This window comes from Nothobranchius furzeri, chromosome 15 (genome assembly GCF_043380555.1).
Source record: "Nothobranchius furzeri strain GRZ-AD chromosome 15, NfurGRZ-RIMD1, whole genome shotgun sequence".
NCBI classification, from domain to species: Eukaryota; Metazoa; Chordata; class Actinopteri; order Cyprinodontiformes; family Nothobranchiidae; genus Nothobranchius; species Nothobranchius furzeri.
The window spans coordinates 47,729,408-47,740,911 of record NC_091755.1 but is presented as its reverse complement, the minus strand read 5'-3'; the positions used below and the strand labels follow the sequence as shown (position 1 = coordinate 47,740,911).

Genomic DNA, 11,504 nt, shown 5'->3' with positions numbered 1-11,504 from the left:
TAGTGCCGGGGTGCGACTCAAGTTTTTACATGACTACTTTTATACATAAAGTACTGTCAAACTTTAGAGAAGTCTTTTTATACATTAATATCTGTACTCTTCTTCTTGTCCTGTTTGGTACCTGTGTACTTGTATATTTCTACTTTTATAACTGCATACTTTTACCTGTATACTTCTACTTGTCATTACTCAGGTAGTACCTATGTGAGTGATTACTTTTGATCATCTAGTCCCAGAGCAGGGTATCCGCAGGTCCTTAAAAAGTCTTAAATTAGCTTTTCCAAATTTAAGGCCTTAAAAATCATTAAAAATGACAAATAATCATTAAATACAGTTTCCAAATGTCTTAAATTACTAAAGACCCAATAAACAAGATTATTTAATTTCTATAAAATTTTCATGAATTTCTAGTTGGTGTTAAGCATTTTTTGTGTGTGAAATTGGCGTAAGCGGAACCGTACACATTCAGTTGGTTGTGAAAGGGGGCTATTTTTAGATGAACACATTAGCTGGTTAAGCTAGTGGGAGCTTGCCCCATGGGGAAGTGCAAGTTTAATGGTAGCTGGATGGCTAATCCCACGTTTGCGACGTGGTTAGCACCGGTTCCAGACAATAGCTGGAAATTATAGCTTTAATTTAATTTTAAAAAATTGCTTAAATTTGGTCAAAGTGTCCTTAAAAAAGGTCGTAAAAAGTCTTAAATTTGGCTCCCTTCAACCTGCAGAAACCCTGCAGAGGCGGTATATTAGTGAGTTATGGCTGGAGGCACCGCCCCCTTAACATCGACATATACCTGAGTTGATGAATGGCCAATCGGAACAGCTGAAGATGCTGCGGGACGCCCTGGGTGCGGGTTTCCCAGGCCCAACTTACCAGCACAGCTGGTCAGTCACGTCGGAGGTCAGAGGTCGGAGAGCTGCTGTTGATGTGTAAACAATCGCTGGTTATTGATCAGCTGGTCTGACGTACATGATGGAGAGGATCATGATGGTGACTTGTGATGCCACAACGGAAATAAATAATAAAACATTTTATTTAAAAATGGATGACATATTCTGCACAGTTGCATAACTTCATGATTTAAAAATGAATCAAATGGTCATCAACCTGAAGGTAAACTCAAACAGGAAGTAGGTTTGGAATGTTCAGAGCTTAGGCTCCGCCCCATCAACTAGAGGTCCTTTGTGTTTCTTTCTTAGGTGAGTTGAAGAAATCTGATTTGGAATTGCCTGGGTCAGATGGAACCAGGGGCGTGTCCAGATCTTTTAAAATGGGGTGGTCCAGGTGAGGCACTACTTTGTGCATGGGTGGCACCAATGGTTATGCTTATTTATTTATTTATTTATTTAACCCCAAGCCTTTTGTGGATAATGAAAAGCCTGTCTAAAGGGAATTCAGTGTGGTGGCACCTGGGGTGGTCAGATTCCAAGGGTGGCATTTGCTACCCCAGGCCACTCCCTGGACACGCCCCTGGATGGAACCATCTTGTTTAAAGAGAACAATCAGGCTGGTGTTGCTGAAGGGGTTCTGTTGGGTCAGTCGGTGGTCTCGGGCCTTACAGGAAGAACAGTTCTGCTGAGGATGCCACGAATGTCTGAAAATTCCTCTTGATGACGTCACATGATGTCACGTTTAGGTTCTGGTATGAGAGGCTAGGTTCTACATCAGAATGATAGACAGGTTCTAGCAGCTCAGCTTCCCTCAGACAGGAACGACGAACACAAACATGTTCATGCAGGTAGGGTCACGTCACACCCTTTTTACCACCTACGTCCCACAGAGCCCTGATGGTTTCAGCTGGCACCCGAGTCAGCAGGTCCTCAACGTCTTCAGAAGCCTGTTCATCCACCAGGTGTGTCGGAGCGGGTAGTGGGCCTCCAGGACCAGAGTCCGAACAGCCCTGGTCTGTTAAAGGTGCATTATGTAGAAATCGAGTGAAAATGATATCCTGCAGTAAAACTTGGCAACTGCCACCACTTTAAAAAGCCCTGGAGCGTTTTTTGCGGTGTTAGCTAGCAGGAGCCACAGCACCCCCACACCCACAGGAGTTACGTCCCTCCTTCCGGTGTTTTGACAGGAGAAAAACTGACAGCTGGATATGAAAATGTTTCAGTAGAACCTTCCTTCCAAAATGACTGGAACATCAGACTTTCTCTGTAAAATTCCCACTATATTCTTGCATGTGGCCTTAAGTTCTGAGTAGATGTTCTGAGGCATGAGAGGGTTGTCCAGTCGTCCGGGCCCACCATCCTACAGGTTCTAGATGTTCCTCTGCTCCAACACACCAGGTTCTGATCATCAGGTGATTAAGAGGCTTCTGCAGAGCCTTCAGATCAGGTAAGTCAGGTGTGTTGGAGCAGAGAAACAACTAAAGCTGGACATGAGCTTCCAGGACCAGGAGCTTCCAGTTCTGGAGACCCCCGCTGACATGTTGACCTCGAACTGGACAAGATCCATCTGGTTCTGGTTCCAGCCATAGAACTCACCAGGGAGACCTGAACCTGGACAGGTCCACGCCGGGTCCGGTCTCTCCTGAAGGACTAGAGACCCGGTGATCGTTGAGGAGGGGCGTGAGGAAACGTCCCGGAGAGCTGCGCAGCGGGGCGGGGTCTTTGTCGGACCTGTTGTGCGGCTCTCGGTTCGGATCTCTCGGCTCCGGGTCTCTGCCGGACTCTCCGTGGCTCTGCAGAACTTTTCTTGGACGTGTTGGACTCAGGTGGAGCGCAGGACATTCCGAAGAGCTCAGGTGAGTCCGAACCGGGTCACCCTGGACCTTTTTTCCTGAGTTGTAGCGATCTGCGGGAGGAGCAGGCGTGTCCCTATCCGGACCCCGTAGGACTCGCAGCTCTGCGTTCATTCCTGGTTTCTTTTGTGGACGTTTGTCTCAAAAGAACCGGTCCCGTCGGGTCCAGTCTGAGGGTGCACGCCCTCTGGTTCGGCTGATGACAGGGACCGGTTCTGGTGCCGGTTCTTCTGGGCTCACTCAGACCAGCGTAGAGCCGCACGGAGAGCCGGGGTGGTGAAAGTGAACGCTTTTGTACTGATGACTGGACAGGGAAGGATAACCGACACCGGCTCTTCGGTTCGGTCAGGTTGTCAGTGATTCCTCTCAGCAGTTTTAGGTTCGGTTCGGCTCGGTTCGACCCGGCACGCAGCGGAATAACTTGCATTCCTGCACATGCAGAGACAGAGAGCAGCTGAAAGTCTGAGTGTGTCACCATGGTAACAGAGCCTGTCAACTAAAGTCCAACCCATCCGATCTGGGATCAAGGTCCCTTTGTTTACATCAGGTTTCATTCAGCTGCTGAAGCAGCATCAGGTCCAGATGTGGGACAGCTGGTTAGTCAAACTGGACCTGCAGAGTCATGTTAATGCACCCCCCTCATCCGAAGCAGCGCAGCAGGAGGGCGACAGTGGGAAGAAAAACTCCATTAGAACGAAACATTAAGCAGAACCAGGACCGGTGGGTCCGAAGGGACAGGGAAGTAACGGGGACAATCCCAGAAGGACAGGACCAGTCTCCATTTTTAAACCAGAGGATAACAAAGTTAATACAAGCATGGAGCCATTAGCAGCTTAACTAAAGGGATGAGCCAGGGTAACCCAGTATGTCCTCTAGTCTAAGCCTATAGTGCATCTGGAATATATGCATCCCACATTTTATGTTCCAGCTTTGTTCCAAACTGAATTAAAAGAATTCGGGTTGGCCTAACCCTAACTATTTCCTGCCCTGAAAAACATCCCCACAGCATGACGCTGCCACCACCATGCTTTACTTGTAGAAATGGTGTTGGCCTTGTGATGAGTGGCTTGGTTTCCTTCAAGTGGGAAAAAGCCAACTAGTGCTGTCCCCTTTCCTGCTTGAGACATTAGAGGTGTGGTGTGAGAGTGTGTGAACAGCACCGGCGCTCCAACTAATCAGGCTTAAAAAAAACTTCCACAAGGTATTCCACATGCTGAGCACCGTCAACAACAGCCAGAAGGTGAGATAAGACATCAGAGCCCTCCCACACACCCTTCTCTAGAGTATTTTCAAAATAAAATTATGCTTAGAGAACTGATGTGGCCAGGGCCGTGGTTGCCAGGTGGCAGCCCTGACTTTATGAATGCGCTGTAGAGCAGCATAACTGAAGGGATGGACCTTCTGACACATTATAAACATCCAGTTTACGAGGAGGTCACATTAAGGTTCCTGCCTTCTGTCAACTTGTCACCTGGAAACAATGATTGGGCCTTTCTACGTGACGTGCAAGCGTCGAGTAACATCTGCAGCGTAGGACGTAGCATCTAGCCGCTGTTCTGTAGGTGTACGTTTACCGGCTGCACAGTGGCGCTGTTTGGAAAAGTCACAAAGTTTAGCAAGCGCTAAATCCACTAAATTTACACCTCAAATCTGTTTCTACGCACTCCGCTGCAGTTCAGATCAGGCCAGACAGGAAGTCAAACACAGGAGCAGTGTAAAACACCTGGCAACTTTCAAAATAAAAGACACATGTAGATTTTGTATCGCTTAACTAATAATAATAATTACTCTATTACCAGTGATGTCTTTATAACAAAAGTAAACAAAATAGAAAAGACTTTTTTGGATAAATGCTGCTATCTTGCTATTTGCTTGCATGAAGTGCCAGAATCGCGCTTGGTCTTGCAGTTCCCTGGTGAATTTGCGACCTCGCAGCGCTAGCTGCATGGAACACTTTGCTGCTGATTGGTGTAAAACGCTTCGGTGGGAAGGGACGCGGCGCTGAGCTCACCGGGGAAACGCATCTACGTTACGCACCGCGAATCACCAGAAAGGCCCGGTATTACTGCAGCACTTATTACAACAGGACAGTGAGACTCGAACGTCCCCCAGGTCATGTGACTTGTCTGAAGTAGTGACATCACCCCCTTTATCACAGAAATGAAGATTATTAGACTGAAACGTGGGTTTGACTAATCTGAAGGATTTAATCTGAGTCCAGATTCAGATTACTGTTAGTGCCTAATCACTTTTAATCCACACACACACACACACACACACACACACACACACACACACACACACACACACACCCACACACACACACACCAAAAACACGGTCAATGTGCTCTTATCTGCTGGTTTAACCCAACTGGACGCCAACCAGGACCTGGAACCAGACCCACAACATGAAGTAAGACCAAGACTGATGTGGGCTTGTCAGCTTCTTGGAGAAGTTCCCTCCATGTTTAGGTTCGTGCTAATGGTGGACTGGTTCCGGAACAGTATCTCTTAAGGGACCTGGTCTGTGGGTGGTCCTTCTGATGGCTTTAAAATCCACAATAATCTCATCCATCTGGTGGGTGTTAAAGACCTGTTGAAATCAAGGCAACAAGCTGTCACTTCCTGAACCTTCTTGTGTCAGAAGGAACCCGTTTGTCGTCGTTCTGCCACCATGCATGCTGATGTCAGTCTGATGCTGTGTGTCACAATGTGTTTGAACAACCTAAACGATGAAGAGTAATACCAAGTCTGGTCAACAAGGGTGATGGTGGCTCAGGGGTTAGTTCACCCTGTAAATGGTGGGTTGCTGGTTTGAAGCTTGGACTGTCCATTTTCTGTTGGTAAGGTTGTCTTCTAGAGCATTGATTGCCATTCCGTCATGTACCCAGCTGATTTGATTGATTGATCAATAGTAACCCATTGGTTTACCAGACGATATTCTCCTAGGACGTCTTTATGAAGAGCTCTTTCTGGTAGTAGGCCCGTTGATTCAGGACATGATTATTAGTAGTTTTTGTCAGTAGTTCCCAAATCCTTCAAGCAGCCTGTGGTGCGTGCATGCCTACAAAGATCTGGTCTCGACTTCTTGCCTTTAACGAGTTACAGAGACCAGTACCAAGGTTACCCTATCTCTGGACAATTATTAGGATTGTATACAAGCAAGTAATGGTATTTCTGAAATAGTGTAATGTCCTGGAAGTTATTCAGTCTGGATTTCGGGCTGGCCACTCTACCGGGTCTGTGCTTCAGGATGCTCGGTGATATCCTGTTGGAATGTTAATGGAATAAATAGAACTGAGCGTCATCAACAAATTATAAAAGAAAATTGTTCTGCGATTCTGAAAATTTGACCCAGTGAAGGCAAATATAAAGTAAAGATTGTTGGACCAAGCAGCGGACCCTGAGGAACTCCGTGACGCGGGTGCAGGAGGAAGATTCATTATTAATGGGAACAAATGAAAATCCATCAGCTAAACGAACGTTTAGCCAGTTTAGTGCTGCTCCGTTATTCCCACCCTGTTCAAGCATCTGGAATAATTCACTGGGATCAAAATGGATCAAAGGCTGTTGAGGCCTGACAGAACCAGTGCAGACACCAGTTCGCTGTCCGGACCAGCATAGACACCCAGTGACACCCATGACTACATGAATGTTCATTATGATTCGGTTAATTTGAACACTTCTGTAAAGAGTTATGGATTCAGTTACACCCCCCCCCCTCCCAATCGTCATTGGGTTTGTAAAACGGAGTTATAAGTCGTAAAGATGGATTAATTCTAATTTGCTGTGTGATTTTGGGTGAAAGATGCTCACAAAGAAGAATAAAGGCCTCTCCGTGGGGGGTGGGGTGGGGGTAATGCTACTGTGGCTTCTAGTGGAGGGAGGGGCCTCCAGCATGCAATCACACACATGCAGTCAAGTGGAGTGTGAATGTGGAGGAAACGTCCTTGATCACACCAACTGCTGGGTCCCCCCCCCATCCTAAAGCTGCTTTAATGAACCACCCCCCATTCTCTCTCTCTCTCTCACACACACACACACACACACACACACACACACACACACACACACACACACACACACACAGTAACACCCCCTTCTCTGTTTTCGTCAAATCTCCCTCACATACTAAATGTGCGTGGCTGGAGGTGATATTAATAATCCATAAAGAAGCTGGTTTCTCTCAATTGTTCCCCGTGGAGCCAACTTTCTGACACACACACACACACACACACACACACACACACACACACACACACACACACACACACACACACACACACACACACACACACACACACACACACACACACACACACACACACACACACACACACACACACACACACACACACAGCGGTTGTGTTTTGTTGTTGTTGATGATGATGTCGGCCCGGTTCGGATGTGTTCTGGAGCTCCTGAGTGGAGGACGGAAACGTTGACGTCATGCTCCAGTAAGAAGCTGCATCTCATCAGCTTTCTTCTTGCCCTTCTGTTCCGGCATTCTGAAACACAACTAAGACGGGTCAGAACCACAGTCGGGCCAGTCCAGAAATCAATGACCGTCTTTCATAAGCTGTTGTTTTGGGTCATCATTCCATTTCCACTTTGAATCCCAGTGAGTGGAGGTTGTGTTGAGAAAGCTCCCCAAAGCAGAACCAGAACTTCTGTATGGTTCAGAAGTCCATGACGGGTTCTGATGAGAACCGACACCAACAACCACCACTACAAAGATTATAATTATCTGTTACTCGCTGGGTCTTCTCTGCTTCTCTTGTGGATGTTCTCCAGCCCGAAACAAAGCAACACACGTTCTAGTTAACAGGAAGTGGAAAGAAAAGCTTCTGAGGAGGGTTTTGTTCTTCAGCCTGGCTCTGGGTCGGGTTCTGGGTCGGGTTCTGGGTTCAGTGCAACAAAGTTTCCATCAAAAGGACAGTTTGGCCTGAAGAGACACTGTTCTTTGTTTTAGTGTGTGTGTGTGTGTGTGTGTGTGTGTGTGTGTGTGTCGGAGGAAGCCCTCTCTGTGAGCTACAATGAGCTGTTTTTACTGTCTCTCTGTCTCCGTTTCCTCTCAGACGTCCCTTTCCTCCCACACACGAGTTCATGACTTCAGCCGGTTTAACCGACTTTATTAAAATAAAGTCTAATTAAATAGTTTTTACTCTTGAATCGTGTTAAATCACGTACTCTTCCAGGTTTTATTGAGATTACAGGTTTAAGTCGCTGCATCACTGAAGATCAAACTGAGCATGCAGCTGTCTTCAGTCAGCTGCTTCTGTTTCACCTAAACTTAGAATCAGTTTGATACATGAAACTCACACACACACACACACACACACACACACACACACACACACACACACACACACACACACACACACACACACACACACACACACACACGCTGGGGGTCTGTGGAGTGTGATCTCGTAGCGAACACCCCCACCCACTGACCAGAAGTAATAATTGGGAGGGGGGGGGGGGTACAGAAACCCAGCTTGGACAAAAACCTTCTGACTGACTCACGCCACGTCTTCAGGAGATCGGATTTATCTGGATCACCATAGATTTGAAGCTCTGGTTCTCCGGACACCAAACGAATGAACTGGTTCCTCACCAGACCTGATTGGGTCCTCGCCCGACCTCCAGCTCGGCCTGACCCTGCAGGTCTTATTCCACCTTAATCTGTGTTATTAGATGATTTGCACCAGAAGAACCAGGCTGAGGTTTGTAACCATATTAAAAATTTTACGTCTAAAATAAGCAAAAGACTGAAACGCGCAACGATTTGTGCGCTCAGCGTGCACGTGAAAGGAGGTGTGTGCACGGGCCGTCAGTACAACAGCACTCGGTCCTTTATTGGCTTGTCGTCAACCATCTGCCTTCAAGGTCAACCATGAGGTCAAATAATGAATCACTTCCTGTTGGCCCGCTGGAGCTCCTCATGACTTAATGAGCTGGGGGCTGGGGGGGGGGGGGGCACCCATGTGATCAATCACCTAACATCTAACGCCATCTCAGGTCTCCAGAAGGGTAATGTTTGTTTCTCAGCTAAAACTCGGCGCTTCACAAAGGTGACACCAACACCATCAGAAAACACTGACTTAAACTGATATTTTAGACGCATCTTTAAAAAAAAAAGCGAATCAGAAATTCTTCACATGCTCTCTTGAGGAGTCTAGACCAAAGATAACATAAAAATAATAAAATCACTAAATAAAACTAAAGAACCGTACTGTTGTTTAGATATCAGCTTTCTGAGGTTAATCAGAGGAACCCAGCTCTCTGGGACAACAATCCGACGTTCCTTCTGTTCATAGTTTAATGAAAGTGAGTGTTTTTTCTAACTAGTGAATGATTTCTGATCGCCACTCGGGTCTTCAGATGTGTTAAAATTTCAGAACCGTTACAGGAGGCGAACGCTGAATGTTACTGGTGCAAAACGGTGGTTGGAAATGACATGAAATCTATTAAGAATCCGTGAAAGAGGATGCAGATGGTAAACAAACAGGAGTGGTCTTGAATCAGAGCCTTGGGGAATCCCACATAGAAGATCTGATGATTTGGTGTATACGGACACCGAAATTATAATCTGAAAATTAGACTTGAGCCAGTCAGAATTAGTTTTACTGACTCGACCATCTGAAAGGTCCGAACTACTTAGTTCTGCAGGTCTTTGACCACCTCAGTCTGGTTGGTTAGCCATCATCCGTTTGGCAGCATTAGCTCTCATTCCCCACCACTGAGGGTGGAGCTTCCACATCGGTGACGCAGATGTTCCTGTGCACGTTTCCAGCTACTTGGATCTGGTGTTTTATTTATGCTTGCCAGCCTGCAGCTTACATGGACTGTCTCAGGGGCATCTTGGTTTCTATCTGGTGTGATGGACCATGATCTTGATTGCTGTTGTGCTTGTGATCAGAGTCTCTGTCCTTCAGTCTAGCCTTCTGTAGCCACCGTTTATGCCACTTCCTCCAGCCTGTGGCACATGCTGTGCAGATCTTTGTCTTTGTGTCAGGAACTTTCCTGTCTTGATACCAGCAACTTTGATCTCCTCTAATGGCCGGGCTATCATACCAGCAGGTTAGCCGATGGACTTAGCTCCTACCATCCAGCCGGCTCTTCTGAACCTACCCTTTTTCTTGGAGCTACTTGGTTGATGCTCATTTTTCTCCCATGATTTTCCCATGTTGCCTTTGGTCCTTCAATCTCTTCAGTCATCACTGTGCCTCTCTTGCATTTCATTCAACAACATTATTCCGGTCTGAAGGAAGCCTCGAGGTGTTTAAGTGCGAGTGTAGTGGATCAGGGAGTAGACATCTCCATGTTGGCACACAGCTTGATGTCATCCATGCAGAAGAGGTGGCTGATGACTGCTCCACTTTCTAACCGGTGTCCGCAGCATCTGTTGTGCTGATCTGGCTGAGGAGCTTCAGGCTGATGTTGGACCGTAATGAAGACGGAGCGTCCCCTTGATGCTTACACCACTCTCAGTGTAACTTGTGCGGTTGGCCTTGACTTGGCCTCCAAACTGGTTTTCCATTTTCCCGTTGAGCCCTTCTTGTGTCCTGTTGGAGTTTTACATTTCAAAGCACCGGAGTAATCGGCGTGCCATCAAGTCAGATGTGACCTGGTAGTCAGTCCAGGCAATAAACAGGTTAGTGTCTGGTCTGACTCGGCCAACAGTTATGTTAACTAGTGGTGGTTGCTGCTGATCTACATGTTTTGGATTCATCTGTGCGTCTGTGATGGCTGACGGGAGTTTCCATGTTGTTCAGAGGCATGCGATTGGCCAGCAGTTAAATGGAATGACCCCTTTCTGAGGATTGTCCATGATCATGACTGTCCAGTTTATCTGTGCCAACTATGGACACACACACACACACACACACACACACACACACACAAGATTAGGTTGCTGTCCTTCATTCACTAATCTCTGCAGTTAATCTGATGGTCATAATGCTGCAAAGACACTGCAGCCTGCATGTATGAAGCTCTCACACACACACACACACACACACACACACACACACACACACACACACACACACACACACACACACACACAGAGACTCCCCCCAATGTGGACCTAACCACTGAGCCGGCTGGGTCCGTATCAAAGCTTTTCTCGTGGTTCTGCTCAGCCCGGTTGTTCACAAGCGACTTAAAGTTCTTCATCAAACTGGTTTTGATCTGGTCCAATTAGTTTTGGCACAAATGACAACTGGTCCAGTTCTTCTGGCTCATCTTGCCAAGATCACCTGGTCCAGGTACAAGGTTCTGGTTCTGCTACAGGTTCTGTTGGATTAGAAGTTTTACTTGTTAATTTGGTTTCTGTAGTTGACTGGTTTTACTGGTGGGAGCAGCTGCTGCAGCAGGAGGGGAGGGGAGTTTCTCCTCTGATTAAATATTAATGAGGTAGCCCCCCTGGCCGTTTCCTCTTAGCCACGCCCACTGCTTTCTCCCAGAACAATGACAGCTGCTCGCACGCCCTCTCTCCGAGTCTGTTGTTGGAATGAAAGAAAGAAGGTGAGTTTGTCTCTCTCTCTCTCTTTGTGACGGACTCACTCGCTGCTCAGGTTTGATTGGCAGCTGCAGTGTTAACGAAGTCTCGTTAATCAGCTGAGCGGTGGAGAGTCACTGACTTTCACGCCAAGTTTGCTGCAGCCATTTCCTTCTGAAGGGACGTTTAGTGATGGGCGTGGAGGGGTTGGGTGTGTTTGGTTGCGTTTTGGTAGACTACAGTTTGATGAAC

The 11,504-nt window shown here is 47.0% G+C and overlaps 1 protein-coding gene across 2 annotated transcripts in view; it reads left to right on the top strand.

Annotated features, from left to right (window-relative positions):
• Positions 1–2,611: 2,611 nt before the first annotated feature.
• Positions 2,612–11,504, top strand: part of plxnb3 (plexin B3) — a 47,356-nt gene continuing 38,463 nt past the window's right edge. Inside the window, exon 1 of one of the 2 annotated variants that reach the window (XM_015968776.3) lies at positions 2,612–2,746. The gene's annotated coding sequence lies outside the window, so the exon portion shown is untranslated. Of the gene's footprint in view, positions 2,747–11,223; positions 11,279–11,504 lie in introns of those variants that run through there. The other variant, XM_054746219.2, reaches the window with a different exon arrangement.